The 22,896-nt window shown below is 39.1% G+C and overlaps 1 long non-coding RNA gene across 1 annotated transcript; it reads right to left on the reverse strand.

The window, feature by feature from the left end:
- LOC123334038 lies at positions 1-22,787 on the reverse strand. The gene is made up of 3 exons (XR_006551781.2): positions 22,311-22,787; positions 7,001-7,091; positions 1-217 (listed from the first exon to the last, which is right to left on the reverse strand). It is a non-coding gene; the product is annotated as an uncharacterized LOC123334038 (long non-coding RNA).
- Positions 22,788-22,896: the final 109 nt, after the last annotated feature.

Genomic DNA, 22,896 nt, shown 5'->3' on the forward strand with positions numbered 1-22,896 from the left:
TTGTGATCACATAGCAAGTTATTTTTAAAACAGCAGTTTCAAAGTCCTTAAGATGTTAAAAAGTACATGCATTTTTTCCCTTATAGTTCTATAATACAATGCATAGGGAGTTGAAAGAGCACAGGAGAATAAGGCAAAGCAGGTTGAGTCTTGGCTCCTTTCACCAACAAGAGACTCTAAGTGGAATCTCTCTCTCTCTGGAGCTCAGTTTTCTCATCTGTAGGAGGAAGGCATCAAATTTAATGATATCTGTGCCTACTTCCAGTTTTAGCATTCTCTCATTATGTGCCAAGACATTTGACAAGTATTTTGCCAGGAGACCAAATTTGTAAATGGGTCAGAGAAGTGAAGCTTGAACAAAATTGGGGTGTACAACTTCGAGTGGGAGAAGACTTAAATCAGTCTGTTTTTAATAGCCCTATTGCTTCTACCATACACCAAGTCAACCTTATCTCACCGAGATTATTGTAAGAGCCCGGCCCCCAGCTGCGATGCCTCCTCCTATTTTTGCCTTCATCCAATTCTGATCATATCACTTCATTTCTGTTTTCAAATTGTAACAGCTCCCATTCATTCAATGCATGTATTGAGTACTGACCTATGTGCATGGGTGCTGTAGGTATGTGGTGGTAAAACACCACAACTCTCAGTTCTGGTGGAGCCTATCTTTTTATTGGCAAGAACAGGGAGACAGATGAATATATATGAAAATTTCAGGAAGTGATAAATACAGCAAAGAAAATCAGAGCAGAGGAAGGAGATAGAGAAAGTGTTACTTTAGACATAGTAGCCACGGAAGGCCCCTCGGGAGAATATCTGAACACAGACCTGAAGAAGCGAGGGAGGGAGCCATGTGAATATCAGGGCAATGCATGGCAGGCAGCAAGAAGAGCAAGTGCAGAATCCTGGGGTGGGATGTGCTTTGTTTGGCAGGTGGATCTGTTTATAGAGTACAGTGAGCTAAGGGAAAGGTGAGCAGATGATGAGAGAGAAAGCTAATCTTGAACCAGATCACCTAGGACCTTGTGGATAATGGAAAGAACTTTAGATTTTATTTTTTCAAAAATCCATTGAAGAGATTTGAGCAGCACAGTGGCATTCTGAAGAGTCATTCTGGCTTATTGGTGGAAGTTTTACTAAAGAGATAAAAGTAAATGCAGAGAGACCAGAGAGATCATAAAAGCATGATTGTATAACCCAGATGAGAAACAATGGTAGCTGGGATGATGTCACAGGATGTGTAAGAAAGTACTGAGATCTTGGATATATTTTGAAGTCACTGCTAGCCTTATTTACAGTGTGAATGTGGAATGATGAGAAAAACAGAATCATTAGGACTGATGTCAACATTTTGGTTTAAACGGTGTTTAAGCAAGTGCATGGTGTCATGCATACATGGTGAAGGGTGAGCAGCTGATTTGGGAAGGGAGATGAGAAGTCAACTGCTCACTTGTAGATACATAAAGCCTAAAATGCCTGTTTGCCATCTAAGCATAGATACCAGGTAAGAAGTTGGGTATGAATCTGTGGTTTGAGAAGTTAGGAGAGGATAAAAATATCTGGAAATGAGCAGCATATTTGAAGTCATTGGACTTAATAAGATCATCTTAGCAAACGAGTGTAGGAGAAGCAAGTCAATGACTGAGCCCTGGGGCACTCCAGCATTTACAGGTGGGGTAGAAAAGACACCAGCATTGGAGACAAGTCACAGGAGCCATTCATAGCCTTTTTCCACAACTACTCATGTACCTGCATCTGCACCAACATCCTTCCCTCTTGGTATTACATGAACTATCCCTGCTCCTGTTCAAAGCCCACCAATTCACTTACACATAGAATCCCATTCCTCTCCTGTCCTCAAAGACATCACTCCAGTGATTATCTCTCTCCATTCAGAAAATTCAGGTTTCATTTCTTTATCAGACCCTTCCCATCAAGATATAAATTTCTTAAAAAAATGTTGATATATAGCAAAACCAATACAATATTGTAAAGTTTAAAAAAAAAAATCTCCTTTGCACCCCATATCTCCCTTTAGCTATGTCCATTTTATGTCTCCTCTAAAGCAATGTTCCTCAATACAGTTAAAGTTGCTACCATTAATTCTTCTTCCAGTGTTTCTTGAACCCACTCCAGTCTGATCTTTGACCTCAAGACTCCACCAAAACTTCCTCTAAAATCTTCCACATTACTAGGAAACCAAACCCAACAATACATTAAAAGGATCACATGCCATGATCAAGGGGGATTTATCTTAGGGCTGTAAGGATATTTCAATATCTACAAATCAGTGTGATATGCCACATTAACAAATTGAATAAAAATGAAATGATCATCTCAACAGACGCAGAAAAAACTTTTGATAAAATTCATCATCCATTTATGATAAAAACTCCAGAAAGTGGGCATGGAGAGAGCCTACTTCAATGTAATAAAGGCCATATATGACAAACCCACGGCTAACATCATATTCAGTGGTGAAAGCATATCCTCTTAAGATCAGGAACAAGACAAGAATGTCCATTCTCACCACGTTTATTCAACACAGTTTTGGAAGTCATCGCTACAGCAATAAGAGAAGAAAAAATAAATGAATCCAAATTGAAAAAGGAGTAAAACTGTCACTGTTGGCAGGTAACATGATACTATACATAGAAAATCCTGAAGATGCCACCAGAAAGCTGGTAGAGCTCATTAATGAATTTGATAAAGTTGCAGGCTGCAAAATTAATACTCAAATCTCTTGCATACTATACACTAAACCAACCTAAAGGACCTTATAGAACTAACACCAAAAAAAAAAAAAAAAAGTCCTTTTCATCATAGGAGACTGGAATGCAAAAGTAGGAAATCAAGAGATAACTGGAGTAACAGGCAAGTTTGGCCTCAGAGTACAAAATGAAGCAGGACAATGGCTATGACAGTTTTACCAAGAGAATGCACTGGGAATAGCAAACACCCTCTTCCAACAACATAAGAGACAACCCTACACATGGACATCACCACATGGTTGATACGGAAATCAGATTGATTATATTCTTTGCAGCCAAAGATGGAGAAGCTCTATACAATCAGCAAAAACAAGACTGGGTTTTTGATCTGACTGTGGCTCAGATCATGAACTCCTTACTGCAAAATTCGGACTTAAATTGAAGAAAGTAGGGAAAACCACTAGACCATTCAGAGTATGATCTAAATCAAATCCCTTACGATTGTATAATGGAAATGACAAACGGATTCAAGGGATTAGATCTTGATCCTATTCAAGGGATAGACAGAGTGCATGAAGAACTATGGATAGAGGTTCATAACATTGTATGGGAGGCAGTGATCAAAACTATTCCCAAGAAAGAGAAATGTAAAAAGGCAAAATGGTCATCTGAGGAGGCCTTACAAATAGCTGAGGAAAGAAATTAAGCAAAAGGCAAAGGACAAAAGGAATATGCACCCATCTGAATACAGAGTTCCAAAGAAGAGCATGGAGAGAGAAAGTCTTAAGTGAACAACGTAAAGAAATAGAGGAAAACAATAGAATGGGAAAGACCAGAGATCTCGTCCAGAAAATTAAAGGTACCAAGGGAACATTTTATGAAAAGATGAGCAGAATAAAGGACATAAATGTCAAGGTCCTAACAGAAGCAGAAGCTATTAAGAAGAGGGGCAAGAATACACAGAAGAACTGTACAAAAATGTCTAATGACTTGGAAAACCATGATGGTATGGCCACCCACCTAGAACCAGACATCCTGTAGTGTGAAGTCAAGTGGGCCTTAGAAAGCATTAATATGAGAAAAGCTAGTGGAGGTGATGGAATTCCAGCTAAGCTATTTCAAATCCTAAAAGATGATGGGGTGAAAATGCTGCATTCATTATGCCAGCAAATTTGGAAAACTCAATAGTGGCCATAGGACTGGAAAAGGTCAGTTTTCATTTCAATCCCAAAGAAGGGCAATGCAAAGAATTTTAAACTATTGCACAATTGCACTCATTTCACATGCTAGCAAGATAATGCTCAAAATCCTTCAAGTGAGGCTTCATTCAACAATACGTGAACCAAGAACTTCCAGACGTACAAGCTGGATTTAGAAAAGGCAGACGTACTAGAGATCAAATTGCCAACACCCATTGGATCATAGAAAAAGCAAGGGAATTCCAGAAAAACACTGACTTCTGCCTCATTGACTACATTAAAGTCTTTGTATGGATCATAACAAACTGTGGAAAATTCTTCAAGGGAGAGGAATATCAGACCACCTTACCTGCCTCCTGAGAAACCTATATGTAGGTCAAGAAGCAACTGTCACAATGAGACATGGAACAACGGACTGGTTCTAAATAGGGAAAGGAGTATGTCCACCCCAAGGCTGTATACTGTCACCCTGCTTATTTAACTTACATGCAGAGTATATTATGTGAAATGCCGAGCTAGATGACTAACAAGCTGAAATCAAGATTGCCAAGAGAAATAGCAATAACCTCAGATATGCAGATGACACCACTCTTATGGCAGAAAGCGAAGAAGAACTAAAGAGCCTCTTGATGAAAATGAAAGAGGAGAATGAAAAAGTTGGCTTAAAACTCAACATTCATAAAACTTAAGATCATGGCATCTGGTCCCATCACTTCATGGCAAATAGATGGGGAGACAATGGAAACAGTGACAAACTTTATTTTTTGGGACTCCAAAATCACTGCAGATAGTGACTGCAGCCATGAAATTAAAAGATGTTTGCTCCTTGGAAGAAAAACTATGACAAACCTAGCCAGAGTATTAAAAAACAGAGAGTAAAATACCTAGGAATATACCTACTAAGGAGGCAAAAGACCTGTACTCCAACAACTATGCCACTGATGAAAGAAATCTGATATGAAACAAATGGCAAGATATGCCATATTCTTAGATTGGAAGACTACTGTCAAAATGACTATACTACCCAAGGAAATCTATAAATTCAATGCAATCTCTGTCGAGTTAACAGTGGCATTTTTCACAGAACTAGAACAAAAAAAAATTTTAATTTGTATAGAAACACAAATGACCCTGAAATATCCAAAGCAATCTGAGAAAGAAAAATGGAGCTGGAGGAATCAGGCTCCCTGACTTCAGATTATACTACAAAGCTACAGTCATCAAAGTGGTATGGTACTGGCACAAAAACATAAATACAGATCAATGGAACAGAAAGCCCAGAAATAAGCCTGCACACGTGTTCAATTAAGCTATGACAAAAGGAGCAATAATATACAATGGAGAAAAGGCAGTCTCTTCAATAAATAGTGCTGAGATAACTGAACAGCTACTTGTAAAAACAAAAAAAAAAAATGAAATTGGAACACTCCTTGGCACCATACACAAAATTAAACTCAAAATGGAATTCAGATCTAAATATAAGACTGGATACTGTAAAACTCTTAAAGGAAACAGGCAAAACACTCTTTGAAATAAATTGCCAGCAACATCTTTTTCAGTTACCTCCTAGAATAATGGAAATAAAAACAAAAATAAATAAATAGGACCTAATTAAAATTTAAAATAAAATGTTTCACACAGCAAAGGAACCATAAACAAAAAGACAACCTACAGAATCAAAGAGAATATTTGTAAATGATGTGACTGACACGTGATTACTCTCCAAAATATACAAACAGCTTAGCTTAATATAAAAAAAAAATGGACAGAAGACATAAATGGACATTTAGCCAAAGAAGACATACACAGATGGCCAAAAGCCACATGAAAAGATGCTGAGCACTGTTAATTATTAGAGAAATGCAAATCAAAACTACAATGAGATATCACCTCACAGCAGTCAGAATAGCCAACAGCAAAAAACTACAAATAAATACTGGAGAGGATGTGGAGAGGAAAGAGAGGAATAAATTAGGAGTTTGAGATAAAAATATACATACTACTATATATAAGATAAATAATCAACAAAGACCTACTGTATAGTACAAGTAATTACACTCAACATCTTATAGTAACCTGAAATGGAAGAGAATGTAAAAAGTATCTATTTACATTTATATATATATATATATATAACTGAATCACTTTTCTGTATATCTGACAATAACACTGTAAACCAACTATATTTCAACAAAAAGTAAAATAAAATATACAAATACCTCAATATCAAAAAAGCAAACAACCCAATCAACAATAGGCAGAAGATCTAAATAGACATTTCTCTGAAGAACACATGCACATAACCAAAAGACACATGAAAAGATGCTCAATGTCACTAATTATTAGAGAAATGCAAATCAAAACTACCATGAGGTGTCACCTCACACCAGTCAGAATGGCCAACATCAAAAAAATCTATAAATAATAAATGCTGGAGAGGGTGTGGGAATTGCTATACTGTTGCTGGGAATGTAAATTGGTATAGTCACTATGGAGAACAGTACAGAGGTTCCTTAAAAAGCTAAAAATAGAACTGTTATATGATCCAGAGAAAAACATAATCCAAAAAGACATATGGACCCTAATGTTCATAGGAGCATTATTTACAATAGCCAAGATATGGAAGTAACTTAAGTGTTCATCTCATCGACAAATGAAAGGATAAAGAAAATGTGGTACCTATATACAAAGGAATATTACTCAGCCATAAAAAGAATGAAATAATGCTATTTGCAACAACATATTATATTAGCCATTACCATACTAAGACAAGCCAGACAGAGAAAGACAAATATCATGTTATCACTTACATGTGGATCAAAAAAATGGTACAAATGAACCTATGTACAAAACAGAAATACATTCACAAACACAGAAAACAAACTTATGGTTACATAAGGGGAGGTGGCAAGAGGGATAAACCAGGAGTTTGAGATTAAAATATACACACTCCAATATATAAAATAGATGACCAACAAGGACCTATTATATAACACAGGGAACTGTACTCAGTGTCTTATAATAACATACAATGGGAGAGAATGTAAAAAAATAAAAAAAAAGAGTATAATTCATTCAATAAGTACTTACTTAGTGTCTACTCTCCACTTACGTCGTCCATGCCACTAGAGATACGGCAGTGAACAGGCCAAAGCCCTGCTATCATGGAGCACGGCACATCCTAGTAGACAGACAGACAATGGAAGCCAGGTGAATAAAACGTTTCAAAGTGGACGTGATCCGCTGCGCAAGTAATGCTGAGTGATCAAGTGAGACGAGGACTGTGACTTAACCACTGGACTTGGTTTAGATTCAGGCTTGGATTAGGGCCTGGGTGGTAACCCTGACATCACAAGTTTTAGTGGAGGGTTAAATTAAAACTCTGGGATTCTAGATAAAATGGCAGGTGAGGAGCAGGCTGTAACAAGTGTCCTCAACTCCTCTCAAGACATTGTGAAATATCTTTCTCTGTTTTCTGAAACATTGTCTTGAACTTTTTTCCGGGTCTCAGGTTAGATATAATTCTTTAGCAAAGCATTTTCTGAGAATTTACATTTTCTTCCTCTGTCATTTTCTCTCATGGGCTCATTTTCCATTATTATACTATCATGTTTATAATTATGGATTTAGGTGTTTGAAATTCACTTATATATCCCACTATTCAAGTTCATTAAGGCTGTTTTAAGCCCTGCAAAATGAATACCTAGAGTGTCACTGGCACAATGATGTTCTTGCTTGAATTAATGAACAAAGAATGATTAGTCTTTTCCTCTGGGACTGTGGTGGACTGTGCCATATCAATTTGGTTAAATGGAACTACAATTCCCAGAATGCCATTCCCTTTGTCTCCCTGGAGTAAAATTTGCAAAACAAGACCTAGCGCAAGATTTGGAAAGTAAAAGTCAAACAACAGACATTACTTGAAGAAGGTCTCACAATCAAAGACAGTAAGTCTTCTATATTACTTGAAGAAACTTCAAGTTGTGAACTTTCAAAGATGCTATCATCAGCATGAGTGAAACTGCAACCCGACCTCTGTCTTTTATTGCTGACAATCCCTAAGTTCTACAATCTCCCACCTCCCCTAGTCAGTAACTCTTTCTGCCTTTTCATTCAATGCCAGTTCCTGTATGCCAACTATTCTACTGTACTACCGTATTTTCCAAAGTACTGTACTATAAGATTAAAATGCTTTATTTTTGTGTTTAAGATATCTGTTGACAGAAGAATGGATAAAGATGTGGTACATATATACAATGGAACATTCGGTTCAGTTCTCAGTCGTGTCCTACTCTTTGTGACCCCATGGACTGCAGCACGCCAAGCTTCCCTGTCCATCACCAACTCCTGGAGCTTGCTCAAATGCATGTCCATCGAGTCAGTGATGCCATCCAACCATCTCATCCTCTGTCATCCCCTTCTTCTGCCTTCAATCGTTCCCCAAATCAGGGTCTTTTCCAATGAGTCAGTTCTTCACATCAGGTGGCCAAAGTATTGGAGTTTCAGCTTCAGCATCAGTCCTTCCAATGAATATTCAAGATGGATTTCCTTTAGGATTGACTGGCTGGATCTCCTTGCAGTCCAAGGGACTCTCAAGAGTCTTCTCCAACACCACAGCTCAAAAGCATCAATTCTTCAGTGTTCAGCCTTCTTTATGGTCCAACTCTCACACTCATACATGACTAAAACCATATCTTTGACTAGACAGACCTTGTTGGCAAAGGAATGTCTCTGCTTTTTACTATGCTATCTAGGTTGGTCATAGCTTTTCTTCCAAGGAGCAAATGTCTTTTAATTTTATGGCTGCAATCAACATCTACAGTGATTTTGGAGCCCAAGAAAATAAAGTCTGTCACTGTTTCCATTGTTTCTCCATCTATTTGCCATGAAGTGATGGGATTGGAATGAAAACTAACCTTTTCCAGTCCCATGGCTGCTGCTGAGTTTTCCAAATTTGCTGGCATATTGAGTGCAGCACTTTCACAGCATCATCTTTTAGGATTTGAAATAGCTCAACTGGAATTCCATCACCTCCACTAGCTTTGTTCATAGTGATGCTTCCTAAGGCCCACTTGACTTCACATTCCAGGATGTCTGGCTCTAGGTGAGTGATCATATCATTGTGATTATCTGGGTCATGAAGATCTTTTTTGTACAGTTGTTCTGTGTATTCTTGCCACCTCTTCTTAATATCTTTTGCTTCTGTTAGGTCCATACCATTTCTGTCCTTTATCGAGTCCATCTTTGCATGAAATGTTCCCTTGGTATCTCTCATTTTCTTGAAGAGATCTCTAGTCTTTCCCATTCTTTTATTTTCCTTTATTTCTTTGCATTGATCACTGAGGAAGGCTTTCTTATCTCTTCTTGCTATTCTTTGAAACTCTGCATTCAAATGGGTATATCTTTCCTTTTCTCCTTTGTTTTCACTTCTCTTCTTTTCAAGCTATTTGTAAGGCCTCCTCAGACAGCCATTTTGCTTTTTTGCATTTCTTTTTCTTGGAGATGGTCTTGCTCTTTGTCTCCTGTACAATGTCACGAACCTCCATCCATAGTTCATCAGGCACTCTGTCTATCAGATCTAGTCCCTTAAATCTATATCGCACTTCCACTGTATAATCATAAGGGATTTGATTTAGGTTATACCTGAATAGTCTAGTGGTTTCCCCCACTTCTTCAATTTAAGTCTGAATTTGGCAGTAAGAAGTTCATGATCTGAGCCCCAGTTAGCTCCTGGTCTTGTTTTTGCTGAGTGTATAGAGTTTCTCCATCTTTGGCTGAAAAAAATATAATCAGTCTGATTCGGTGTTGGCCATCTGGTGATGTCCATGTGTAGAGTCTTCTCTTGTGCTGTCGGAAGAGGGTATTTGCTATGACCAGTGCGTTCTCTTGGCAAAACTCTATTAGTCCTGCTTCATATGCCTAGCCGCTGTTAATGGAGAAGGCAATGGCACCCCACTCCAGTACTCTTGCCTGGAAAATCCCATGGACGGAGGGCCTGGTGGGCTGTAGTCCATGGGGTCGCTAAGAGTTGGACACGACTGAATGACTTCACTTTCTTTCACTATTCTGTATACCAAGGCCAAATGTGCCTGTTACTCCAGGTGTTTCTTGACTTCCCACTTTTGCATTCCAGTCCCCTATAATGAAAAGGACATCTTTTTTGGGTATTAGTTCTAAAGGGTCTTGTAGGTCTTCACAGCACTGTTCAAGTTCAGCTTCTTCAGCGTTACTGGTCTGGGCATAGACTTGGATTACTGTGATACTGCATGGTTTGCCTTGGAAAGGAACAGAGATCATTCTGTTGTTTTTGAGATTGCATCCTAGTACTGAATTTCAGACTCTTTTGTTGACTATGAGGGCTACTCCATTTCTTCTAAGGCATTCTTGCTCACAGTGGTAGATATAATGGTCATCTGAGTTAAATTTACACATTCCAGTCCATCTTAGTTCGCTGATTCCTAGAATGTCGACATTCACTCTTGCCATCTCCCGTTTGACCACTTCCAATGTACCTTGATTCATGAACCTAGCATTCCAGTTTCCTATGCAATATTTTTCTTTACAGCATCTGAACTGAACTGTAATAGGTTTATAGTACTTTTCACACAAACAGTACATAATAAAAGAAAAAAAGAAAACTTTTTTTTTTCAGTGTTACAGCTTTATTTTATTTAGAAGATAGCAGGAGAATCAATCCTTGAAGCGTGAGGGCATGCCAACCCAAAGACTCGAAGAGAAGAGAGTGGAGGAGTGCGTGGGGGAGGGGGGGAGGGGCGGAGGGGGGAGGGGGGGAGGGGGGAAGAGAGAGAGAAAGAGTGCATGCACGTGGGAGAGAAAGAGAGGGAGAAAGCGCTTTGGCTCCTCCTTTTATATGTTTTTTCCTCTACCCGGGCTTGCCCTATGCAAATTGGGCTTAGCCAGGAGTGCTGTTTGTTCTACCTGAAGTCTTCACTCTGGTCCTCGGACCTTCCTTTGACCTTCCTTTGTTCTATTTTCATGGGCTTTTCCCTTCCTTGTCATTTAGCCACAGTATGGTGGCTAAAAGTGCCACGATAGTGGCACATAGTGCCATTTTGGACTCTAAACTTTTAAAATTTATTTTTTAATTGGAGAAAAACTGCTTATTTGTTCACTTAAAGAAATATTGAACAATTAAATAAATATTGTCCTTTACAGCACTGGATAATGCACTGGCAAACCACTTCAGTATTCTTGCCTTGAGAACCCCATGAACAGTATGAAAAGGAAAAAAGATATGACACTGAAAGATCAACTCCCTAGGTTGGTAGGTGCCCAATATGCTACTGGAGAAGAGTGGAGAAATAACACCAGCAAGAATGAAGAGATGGAGCCAAAGCAAAAACAACGCTCAGCTGTGGATGTCACTGGTGATGGAAGTAAAGTTCGATACTGTAAAGAACAACACTGCATAGGAACCTGGAATTGAATATTACTCAGCAATTAAAAAAAAGAATGAATTTGAGTCAGTTGTAGTGAGGTTGATGAACCTAGAGCCTGTTACACAGAGTGAAGTAAGTCAAAAAGAGAAAAACATACATCGTATATTAACACATATATATGGAAGCTAGAAAACTAGTACTGAAGAGCCTATTTCATGGAAGGAATGAAGATTCAGATATAGAGAATGGACTTGTGGAACGTGGGAGGAGAAAGAGTGGGACAAACAGAAAGTAGCATCACATATACACACTACCACGTGTGAAACCACGGTGAGAAGTTGCTATATAACACAGGAGCGTAGCCTGGCGCCCTGTGATGACCTAATGGGATGGGATTGGGGGCAGGAGGAAGGCGATATATGCATAATTATGGCTGATTTGTGTTGTTGTATGGGACACAATACCTCATTGTAAAACAATTTTCCTCCAATTAAAAAATAAATTTTAAAAGTTTTTTTTTTTTTTGCTTTATGTGTTATTTGTTTGAAAAGTATTATAAACCTATTACAGTTCAGTACTATACATAGCGGATTGTCTTAGCTGGGCACCTAGGCTAACTTTGTTTAGCTTACAAACAAACTGGACTCACAGACATGCTCTTGGAATGGAACTCGTTCATATGTAGGAAACTTACTGAATGTGGAGAACAGATTCAGAAGTGCCCAGGGAATACTGCTTGTCATCTTTCTTCTCTATTGTTTATCCAGATCTTCTTTCCAACTACTAGACCTAACTCCTACATTCAAAACCAGACTTTGGGCTGAGGATACACAGAGGCAGGAGTAGAGAGGCCACAGCTTCCCACAGAACTATCAAAAATTTCCCTTTTGCAGCTTCTTATAGGATCACTTAGATTTCCCTTGAAGCCTGGACTTTGCCACCCTGCCCCTGTGTTTCAGGAGGACTGGTTGGTGCCTAACTTGGTTCCTCCAACATTCCCTTCAGGATGTAACTTGTCTAGTATTTGCTGCAGTTGTATTGATATAAGATATCCAATAACAGTCATGGGCTTCCCTGGTGGCTCAGTGGTAAAGAATCTGCCTGCCACGTAGGGAATACAGGTTCGATCCCTGGTCTGGGAAGATCCCCTGGAAAAGGAACTGGCAACCTACTCCAGTATTCTTGCCTGGAGAACCCCATGGACACAGGAGCCTGGTAGGCTACAGTTCATGGTGTCTCAAAGAGTTGGACATGTCTTAGTAACTGAACAACAACAACAATAATCCAATAACAGTCAAAGTGGCTCCAGTTCCCTGATTAAATCTTGATTATTGGCATTATTATTCATGGGCTCAGCCACAGGGAATTCCACTCTTCAAGGCTGATTTGAACACAGCCTATGCTGAACTCCCAATCTACCAACAAGCAGCAGCCCCAACTGCCAAATATGGTACCATTCCCCAAGGGAACCAGCCAGCCACCTGATTACTCTGGATGGCTTCCATTATAGAATAGCAGTGCTTTGTTCTCCTTGGAATAAATGCTTACACTGGATACAGATTTCTTCTTTGCCCAGAGTGCTTCTGCCAAAATCACTATCTATGGAATTGCAGAGTGCCTTATTCATTACTCTACAGAGCTCTGCTTCTGATCAAGGAATTCATTTTGTAGCAAATTAAGTGCAACAATGGTCCCATGTTCAGATTTTACTGGTATTACCATATTTCCCATCATACTGAAGCAGTTGACCTGACAGAACTAAAGATTCAGTTATGGATCCATCTGGCTAGCAACACTACAAAGTTGGGGTACTATCCTCCAGTATATACCCCCAAATCAGAGACCAATATAAGTTGTTTTTCCCATAGTCAAGATTTTCATGTCTGGTAATTAAGGAATGTCATGGGTCTGAGGACTTTCACAATTATCCATATTGCCCTTTAGTGAAATTTTGCTTCCCATTCCTTTATCTTTAGGCTAAACTCATTCTTAGTTTAAGACAGAATGCTTCCACTTGGGATCTAACAAATCCATTAAGCTGGAATTTGAAGCTACCACTTGGCCACTTTGTGCTCTTCAAACAACTGAGCTAACAAGCAAAAATGAGGTTACTACACTGAGACTTGATTACCAAGGGAAGTTAAGTTGCTATTTCACAATGGGTCTCACTTTCACTTTTCACTTTCCTTTACTGGAGAAGGAAATAGCAACCCACTCCAGAGTTCTTGCCTGGAGAATCCCAGGGACGGGGGAGCCTGGTGGGCTGCCGTCTATGGGGTTGCACAGAGTCAGACACGACTGACATGACTTGGCAGCAGCAGCAGGGAAAAATATATCTAGAATTAGAGCTACTCTAGCACTTCATTATGTAAGGTAAATACTAACAACCATAAAGGAAGAAATTGACAGTAACACAATAATAGTGGGGGACTTTAATACCCTACTTTCATCAAAGGGCAGATCATCCAGATAGGAAATTAATAAGGAAACACAGGTCTTAAATGACACCTTAGACAAGTTGGACTTAATTGATATTTATAGACCATTCAATCCAAAACCAGCACACTACACATTCTTCTCAACTGCACACAGAACAATCTCCAGGATTCACCACATGCTGAGCCATAAGACAAGCCTTGGCAAATTTAAGAAAACTGAAATCATATCAAGCATCTTTTCTGATCACAACATCATGATTTTAGAAATAAACTACATGAAAAAGGCTATAAAAAAAAACACAAACACATGGTAGCTAAACAGTATGGTGCTAAATAACCCATAGATCACTGAAGAAATCAAAGAAGAAATTTAAAAAATATACCTACAAACAAATGAAGATGAAAGCACAAAATTCCAAACCTATGAGATGCAGCAAAAGCAGTTCTATGAGGAAGTTTATAGCAATGCAATCTTGCCTCAAGAAAATAAGAAAATCTCAAACAAACAACCTAACTTACACATAAAATTACTAGAGAAAGAAGAAGAAAAACCTAAAGTTAGTAGTAGATCACAGCAGAAATAAATGAACTAGAGGCAAAGAAAACAATTGTGAAGATTAAGAAAACTAAAAGCCGGTTCTTTGAAAAAATAAAATTGATAAACCTTTAGCCAGGCTCACCAAGAAAAGAAGGGCAAGTGCTCAAACCAATGAAATTAGAAATGAAAAGATGTTACAACTGACTCCACAGAAATACAAAAGATGAGAGACTACTATGTGCAATTGTGTGCCAATAAAATGGACAACCTGGAAGAAACAGACATATTCTTAAAAAGATACAGCCTCCCAAGACTGAACCAGGAAGAAATAGAAAATATGAACAGACCAATTACAAGCACTAAAATTGAAACTGTGATTAAAAAAAAAAAAATCTCCCAACAAAGAAAAGTCCAGGACCTTATGGCTTCACAGGCAAATTCTAACAATTAGAGAAGAGTTCATACATATCCTTCTGAAACTGTTCCCAAAAGTTGAAGAAGGAAAATGTCCAAACTCATTCTATGAGTCCACCATCACCCTGATACCAAACTAAGCAAAGGTGTCATAAAAAAAGAAGAAGAAGAAAAGAAAATTACAGGTCAAACATAGATGGAAAAATCCTCAACAAAATACTAGCAATCCAAATCCAACACAACATTAAAAACATTAAACAACATGATCAAGTGGAAGTCATCCCAGGGATGCAAGAATTCTTCAATACCCACAAATCAATGTAATACACCACGTCAACAAACTGAAGAATAAAAATCACATGATCATCTCAATAAATGCAGAAAAAGTTTTTGACAAAATTCAGCAACTATTTATGATTAAAAACTTTCCAGAAAGTGGGCACAGAGGGGATATCAGTTCAGTTCAGTTGCTCAGTCATGTCTGACTCTTTGTGACCCCATGAATCGCAGCACGCCAGGCTTCCCTGTCCATCACCAACTCCTGGAGTTCACCCAGACCCACGTCCATCAAGTCAGTGATGCCATCCAGCCATCTCATCCTCTGTTGTCCCCTTCTCCTCCCGCCCCCAATCCCTCCCAGCATCACACTCTTTTCCAATGAGCCAACTCTTCACATGAGGTGGCCAAAGTACTGGAGTTTCAGCTTCAGCATCGTTCCCTCCAAAGAAATCCCAGGGCTGATCTCCTTCAGAATGGACTGGTCGGATCTCCTTGCAGTCCAAGGGACTCTCAAGAGTCTTCTCCAACACCACAGTTCAAAAGCATCAATTCTTCTGCGCTCAGCCTTCTTCACAGTCCAGCTCTCACATCCATACATGACCACAGGAAAAACCATAGCCTTGACTAGACGGACCTTTGTTGGCAAAGTAATGTCTCTGCTTTTGAATATGCTATCTAGGTTGGTCATAACTTTCCTTCCAAGGAGTAAGCATCTTTTAATTTCATGGCTGCAGTCACCATCTGCAGTGATTTTAGAGCCCAGAAAAATAAAGTCTGACACTGTTTCCACTGTTTCCCCATCTATTTCCCATGAAGTGATGGGACCGGATGCCATGATCTTCGTTTTCTGAATATTGAGCTTTAAGCCAACATTTTCACTCTCCACTTTCACTTTCATCAAGAGGCTTTTTAGTTCCTCTTCACTTTCTGCCATAAGGGTGGTGTCATCTGCATATCTGAGGTTATTGATATTTCTCCCAGCAATCTTGATTCCAGCTTGTGTTTCTTCCAGACCAGTGTTTCTCATGATGTACTCTGCATACAAGTTAAATAAGCAGAGGGGACATACTTCAACATAATACTTACAATGACAAACCTACAACTAACAACATACTAATTGGTGAAAAGCTGAAAGTATTTCCTCTAAGATCAGAAACAAGACAAGGATGTCCACCCTCACCACTTTTATTCAACATAGTTTTGGAAATCCTAGCTACAGCAATCTGAGAAGGAAATGAAGCAAAGGGAACCCATATTGGAAAAGGAATTAAACTCTGTCTGCAGATGACATGATACTATACATACAAGATACAAAGATGCTACCAGAAAACTGCTGCTGCTGCTGCTGCTAAGTCGCTTCAGTCGTGTTCGACTCTGTGCAGCCCACCAGGCTTCCCTGTCCCTGGGATTCTCCAGGCAAGAACACTGGAGTGGGTTGCCATTTCCTTCTCCAATGCATGAAAGTGAAAAGTGAAAGGGAAGTCGCTCAGTCATGTCCGACTCTAGCGACCCCATGGACTGCAGCCCACCAGGCTCCTCTGTCCATGGGATTCTCCAGGCAAAAGTACTGAGGTGGGGTGCCATTGCCTTACTAGAACTCAATAAATTTGGTAAAGTTGCAGGCTACAAAATTAATACACAGAAATCTGTTGTATTCCTAAATACCAACCGAAAGACCAGAAAGAACAACTCAAGAAGCAATTCCATTTATCATCACATCAAAAAGAATAAAAATAAATAGGACTAAATCTAGGTTTGTGTCTAAGGAGACAACCTGGACTCCAAAAACTACAAGATGCTGCTGAAAGAAATTGAAGATGACACAAACAGATGGATAGATACACCATGTTCGTGGATTAGAAGAATCAGTATTGTCAAAATGACTATACCACCCAAGGCAATTTACAGATTTGATGCAAACCCTATCAAATTACCAATGGCATTTTTCACAGAACTAGAACAGAAAAAAAGCCTCAAAATTTGTATGGAGGCACAAAAGACCCCAAATAGCCAAAGCAATCTTGAGAAAGTAAAACAGAGCTGGAGGAATCAGGCTCCTTGACTTCAGACTATACTACAAAGGTACATTCATCAAAACAATATGGTCCTGGCACAAAAACAGAAATATAGATCAATGGAATAGGACAGAAAATCAAGAAATAAACCCATGCACTTATGGTCAATTAATCTGTGATGAAAGATACAAGACTATACAATGTTGGATGGAGAAGGAAATGGCAACCCACTCCAGTATTCTTGCCTGGAGAATCCCAGGGATGGAGGAGCCTGGTGGGCTGCCATGTTTGGGGTCGCACAGAGTCAGACATGACTGAAGTGATTCAGCAGCAGCAGCAGCATACAATGTTGAAAAGACAGTCTCTTCAACAAATGGTGCTGGGAAAACTAGACAGCCACATGTAAAGAAATTAAATGAGATCATTCCTTAACTCTACACACAAAAATATGCTCAAAATGGACTAAAGACCTAAATGTGAGATCAGAGATACTATAAAACTCCTAGAGGAAAAATATAAGCAATATACTCTCTGACTTAAATTGTAGTACTGTTTTTTTTTTTTAATATCTATCTCTCAGAATAATGGAAATAAAGGCAAAAGGAAACAAATGGGACCTACTTAAACTCAAAAGCTTTTGTACAGCAAAGGAAACAATAAGCAAAATGAAAAAACAACCCACGAATTGGGAAAGAATATTTGCAAATGATGTGACCAACAAGGGATTAGTCTCCAAAATTTACAAACTGCTCATGACAACGGCATTAAAACAAACAACCCAGTAAAAAACAAAAATGGGCCAAAGACCTAAGCAGACATTTCTTCAAAGAAGACATACAGATGTCCAACAGGCACATGGAAAAATGTTAATATTGCTAATTATTAGAGAAATGCAAATCAAAACTATAATGAGATATAATCTCACACTAGCCAGAATGGCTATCATCAAAAAATCCACAAACAATAAATGTTGGAGAGGATATGGAGAGAAGGGAACCCTCCTACACTGTTGGTGGGGATGTAAATTGGTACAGCCACGATGGAAAACAGTATAGAGATTCCTTAAAAGACTAAAAACAGAGCTACCATATGACCCTGCATAAGCATATATGCATATCCCCATTACTAAGCATCTATCTGGAGAAAAACATGGCCCGAAGGATACAAGCACCCCAGTGTTCACTGCGGCTCTGTTTACAGCAGCCAAGACGTGGAAGCAAATGTCCTAAACGTCTATTGACAGAGGAATGGATAAAGAAGATGTGGTACATGTATATTAATACCATGTAATATTGCTCAGCCCTTTGCCTGAAATAGTGCAGTTTTCATGAACATGGATGGATCTAGAGAGTGTCATACTGAGTGAAATCAGACAGAGAAGAAATATCATATGACACCCTTTATATATGGACTCTAAAAAGAAAAGATACAAATGAACTTAAAAAACAGAAACAGACTCACAGACTTCAAGAATGAACTTATGGTTGCTAGGGGGAGGGATGGGGGGATGGGATAGTTGCAGAGTTTAGGACAGACATGTACATACTACTATATTTAAAGTGGATAACCAACAAGGACCTACTGTATAGCAAAAGGAACTTTGCTCAATGTTATGTGGCAGCCTGGATGGGAGGGGTATTTGGGGGAGAATGGAGACATGTATTCCTATGGCTGAATCCTTTCACTGTTCACTTGAAACTATCACAGCATTGTTTGTTAATTGGCTATACCCCAATACAAAATAATAAGGTAAAGAAGAAAGAACCAGAGTTCCCCTGAGATGTGTATTAGTATTTATATAACCTGTGATAAAAATTAATGAAAAGCTACATCAGGACAGTATAAAATGTTCAAACCCTTCATGCATAAAGTTTAGAGACTCCTACCCATCAAGGAGAAGACTCTTGAGAGTCCCTTGGACTGCAAGGAGATCCAACCAGTCCATCCAAAAGGAGATCAGTCCTGGGTGTTCATTGGAAGGACTGATGCTGAAGCTGAAACTCCAATACTTTGGCCACGTCATGTGAAGAGTTGACTCATTGGAAAAGACCCTAATGCTGGGAGGGATTGGGGGCAGGAGGAGAAAGGGACGACAGAGGATGAGATGGCTGGATGGTATCACAGACTCGATGCACATGAGTTTGGGTAAACTCCGGGAGTTGGTGATGGACAGGGAGGCCTGGCGTGCTACGATTCATAGGGTCGCAAAGAGTCGGACACAACTGAGCGAGTGAAATGAACTGAACTGAACCCATCAAGGAACTATGACCAGCTAAGAAAAATTATATGAATAGGGAATAAATAGTGGATAAAGTTAGAAATACCAGTTATAATCACATGGCCAGTTGCAGAAATGAGGAATAAAATAGTGATAAATCTGTTGCTTTAATATAAATGTATTCATATAAATGACAGACATATTTAACTAGTTTTTGTACTATTGAACATAAGATATATTCATAGCAATTAACCTCACATCTCAATATTTAAGTTACAGGCTATCAGAGTGGGAGTGACTCAGTTAGAAGAGGAATGAATACCACCAAAAGGCAGATAAAGTAGTGTAGGAGATTTTGCATATGTCCTTTCTGGAGGAGAGGTTGAACACTTTCAAATAATTGTACCATGTTAACCATGTTAGGCAGAACCATGGTTTTGCTATTTTCTCTACTGTCTTTATTTAGAAGTTAAATTTGTTTGATGAGCAATGTATAGTTGAACAGGAATGAACTGGGCTGGATTATGCTTTATTGATTTGGCTAATTTGGGAAACACATGGCCTAGAATCCCCTTTTCTGAATGCTTCTAAGTGATAGTCAACCAAGGAACTTGCCTGAGATCTAGAAGAAAGAAAACAGTGGCCATTACTCCCAGAAGTCATGTTAGATAAATGGTGCTGAACAAGCACAGGAGAACCTGGGAGGTTACAGTTTCTCCTGCTACCCCTTCTCGGTGTCTCTAGCTCGTCTTCGCTCTTATCTCATGGTATTCATAGTGACTCCACTTCTCTGACTGGCAGATTGACTACCTAAAATTCTCCATGACTAACTTTCACTATGTCCAATATCTAATGCCCTGACCATCTACATGTTCTCATAGTAGCTCTGTAAGTTCTCATATGAGAAGGATCTGAAAGCATTTTACTTTGCTTCTTGAGACTGATTACAAGAAAGGCAAGGAATGTATTTAGTTGTAAAAATTTCAAGCAACTTTGGATTTTTCATTTTTTCTAGTAAAATTTTTCAGTTGCTAGACATCAGAAGGACAGTCAAGGATTTGCTGTTTTATTGCACCAGAGTTAAGAGTGTAGCGTAGTGACACTAATTGTTCTTTACAGAATGTGTGTTAAGACTTATTCTTGAATGTCAGATTGTTTTCCCCTTATTATCAGGCACTCCCTTTTCCCCTCCCACCTCCTCCAATAAAAGCAATACCATTGGCCTCAGAGATTAAGTTTGTGTTATCAGTGCTAATTATCAATCTCTTGGGGTACAACTGGAAAGGACATCAAGTCATGAACAGGATGACTCATTTTATAACGAGTCATCCCTGAAAGAAAAAAACATTTTCAAGAACCCAAATAAATTCTTGGTTGGTCAAGTGCTCATTTCTATTTGGAGGGTGGGTTGGGGGAATCGAGTGCTTTTCCTGTGCGTTTCATGGAATTACATTTCAAGCTGCTTGACAGAATCTACAAGAGCTGCATTTGTGACCTCCCAGCAAGGAACATAAGGCACCTGACTAATGGAAAGACTGTTTACAGAGCCCAGGGTTAAAGGATACCACTGAAGCTTTGGGAAGCAGCTCTGGACTTGAAGCAATGCAGAACAGGGCTCAAAGGAGCAAGAGTAATGAGTGGTTTCAGGAACTCGAACTGCTGGAGGAAGCTGGGGAGAGGGCCTAAGATGAGTCACTGCCAACCTACACCCAACGGAGAGATCTGGGGAACAAATACCTTTGCTTCAATGTCTTCTACCCTTCCATCCCTTCCAGGGCCTCTCACAAACAATCACAGGCCAGAGGTCAAGGGCCTCTGTTTAGTGCTGTTCATAAAGATCTACTGTCTATGGGCAGGGTAAAAAGTGGATCCAGAGGCAAAGAGAACGTCCATATAGACTACTGAATCCAGGTTTACTGGGGAGAAAATTAATCATATCCCAGACATAAGCACCATGCTATTACATGTTATTAGAGACATATTCCTGCATGAACATACCTGAAAGGGTGCTCTTCACTCAGTAATATGTAGTCAAGCTCTATCGGTTACTATCTTGCTAACCCTGATGTGTTAAGTATTCATTCAGATGAAAATCACTTGGCTTGAATGTCTTTTTGTATTTTGTCTTTAAGAGCTATAAGGACACAGACTTAATTTAGCTACATTGCATCAAATAAAATTGAATTGTTTTGGGACCCCTACATTCAGAATAAACCAGAAAACAGTTGTTTAGTCATTAGGATAATTGAAGCACACAATACCCATGAACGATGCCTTCACAATGACACTTGGTATTCTTAAATGAGTTTAACTGGATACTACCTTTTCCCCATTGACCACTGGAGTTTTCATTGAATATCACTGTATTCCAAATACCACATGATTCCAATGAATAAGACAATTTATACCATTTTAACCAAATACCATTCAACAATCATAAAGAGACTGTGGCTTGTTTTAACAAGGGTTTCCCTATGGTGGTGGGACATGCAGTAGGCAGGCTTCATCTCCCTGCCATCTGCTGGCAATTGCAGGCTGGGATTTCCTGTGGCAAAAAAGCAGGAGCCTTGGATTCTATCTATCTCTAGAAATGGTAGGCCATGGTTCTAGCGTTAAACCTCTGGAGTAATTTCTTTGTCCTCAGATGTCAGGTTTTAGCATCTTCTTTCTATTTGCTCCTTCTTCTATTTCTTGCCTCTGAATATGACTTTTATACTCAGGGTCAGCATTATCTGCATCTTCACAGATTTAATCAATGACTATAATCAGAGAATCCCAGTGAAGGACAATTATTTCAAGATTTCTACCAAGGTCACTAAATGCAGAGGAAAGTGAATTTCTGGAATTAGGGAGACTCTTGGGAAGGAGGAGATGATAGGGACATCCCATTATAAACAGGAAATTTCTTTGAAGATTCATGTTTTATCAGTAAAATTTGTATGGATTTTTCATTTTGTGTCAAGTATCAAGAAATATAAAACAGCTTCTGTAAATCTAAAAGAACTGCAGCTGCACAAAGATGTGACAATTTTTTCCCGTGGTCTCACACACCCTAGTGCACCACTGTGAAGTGTTATCTGAGAAGCATGGGCCTTTACCTATCAAATCAGCAAAACTTAAAACACAGCTGCACGTCATGTGTGAACACGTGCAGCTCCCGGCGTTACGAGGCACGGCCTGGTAGGAAACAAACTTTCTTCCAGAAAGCTTATCAAGACCAAATCAAACATTCGTCTACTTTGACCCAGCAACTCAACATTAAGAATTTGTTCCAGGAAAACAATCGCAGATGCCTACAGAGGTAGAGACAGCCAACATATAAGACTGAAAAATCAGAACATAGGTATCCAACAGTGGTATGCGCTACAGTACTAGGGATCTGTCGGCTGACTACCCAGCACCCATTTCCCCTAAGAATATCCGATTTTGCTAGGGTATTCTTCCTATCTACCCCAGCACCTACTCATACATAGTTTTTCCTTGAACAATGTGAGGATTAGTTCACCCAACCCCCTACCCCCCACAGTCAATTGACTCCCTTAAAACTAAACTAGTGGTAGTCTGTTGACCAGCAATCTTACTGATAAAACAGTTAACACATACTTTATATATTACATGTATTATATACTTACATTGTTGACCAGCAATCTTACTGATAAAACACTTAACACATACTTTATATAT

Source organism: Bubalus bubalis, chromosome 6, assembly GCF_019923935.1.
Source record: "Bubalus bubalis isolate 160015118507 breed Murrah chromosome 6, NDDB_SH_1, whole genome shotgun sequence".
NCBI lineage: Eukaryota > Metazoa > Chordata > Mammalia > Artiodactyla > Bovidae > Bubalus > Bubalus bubalis.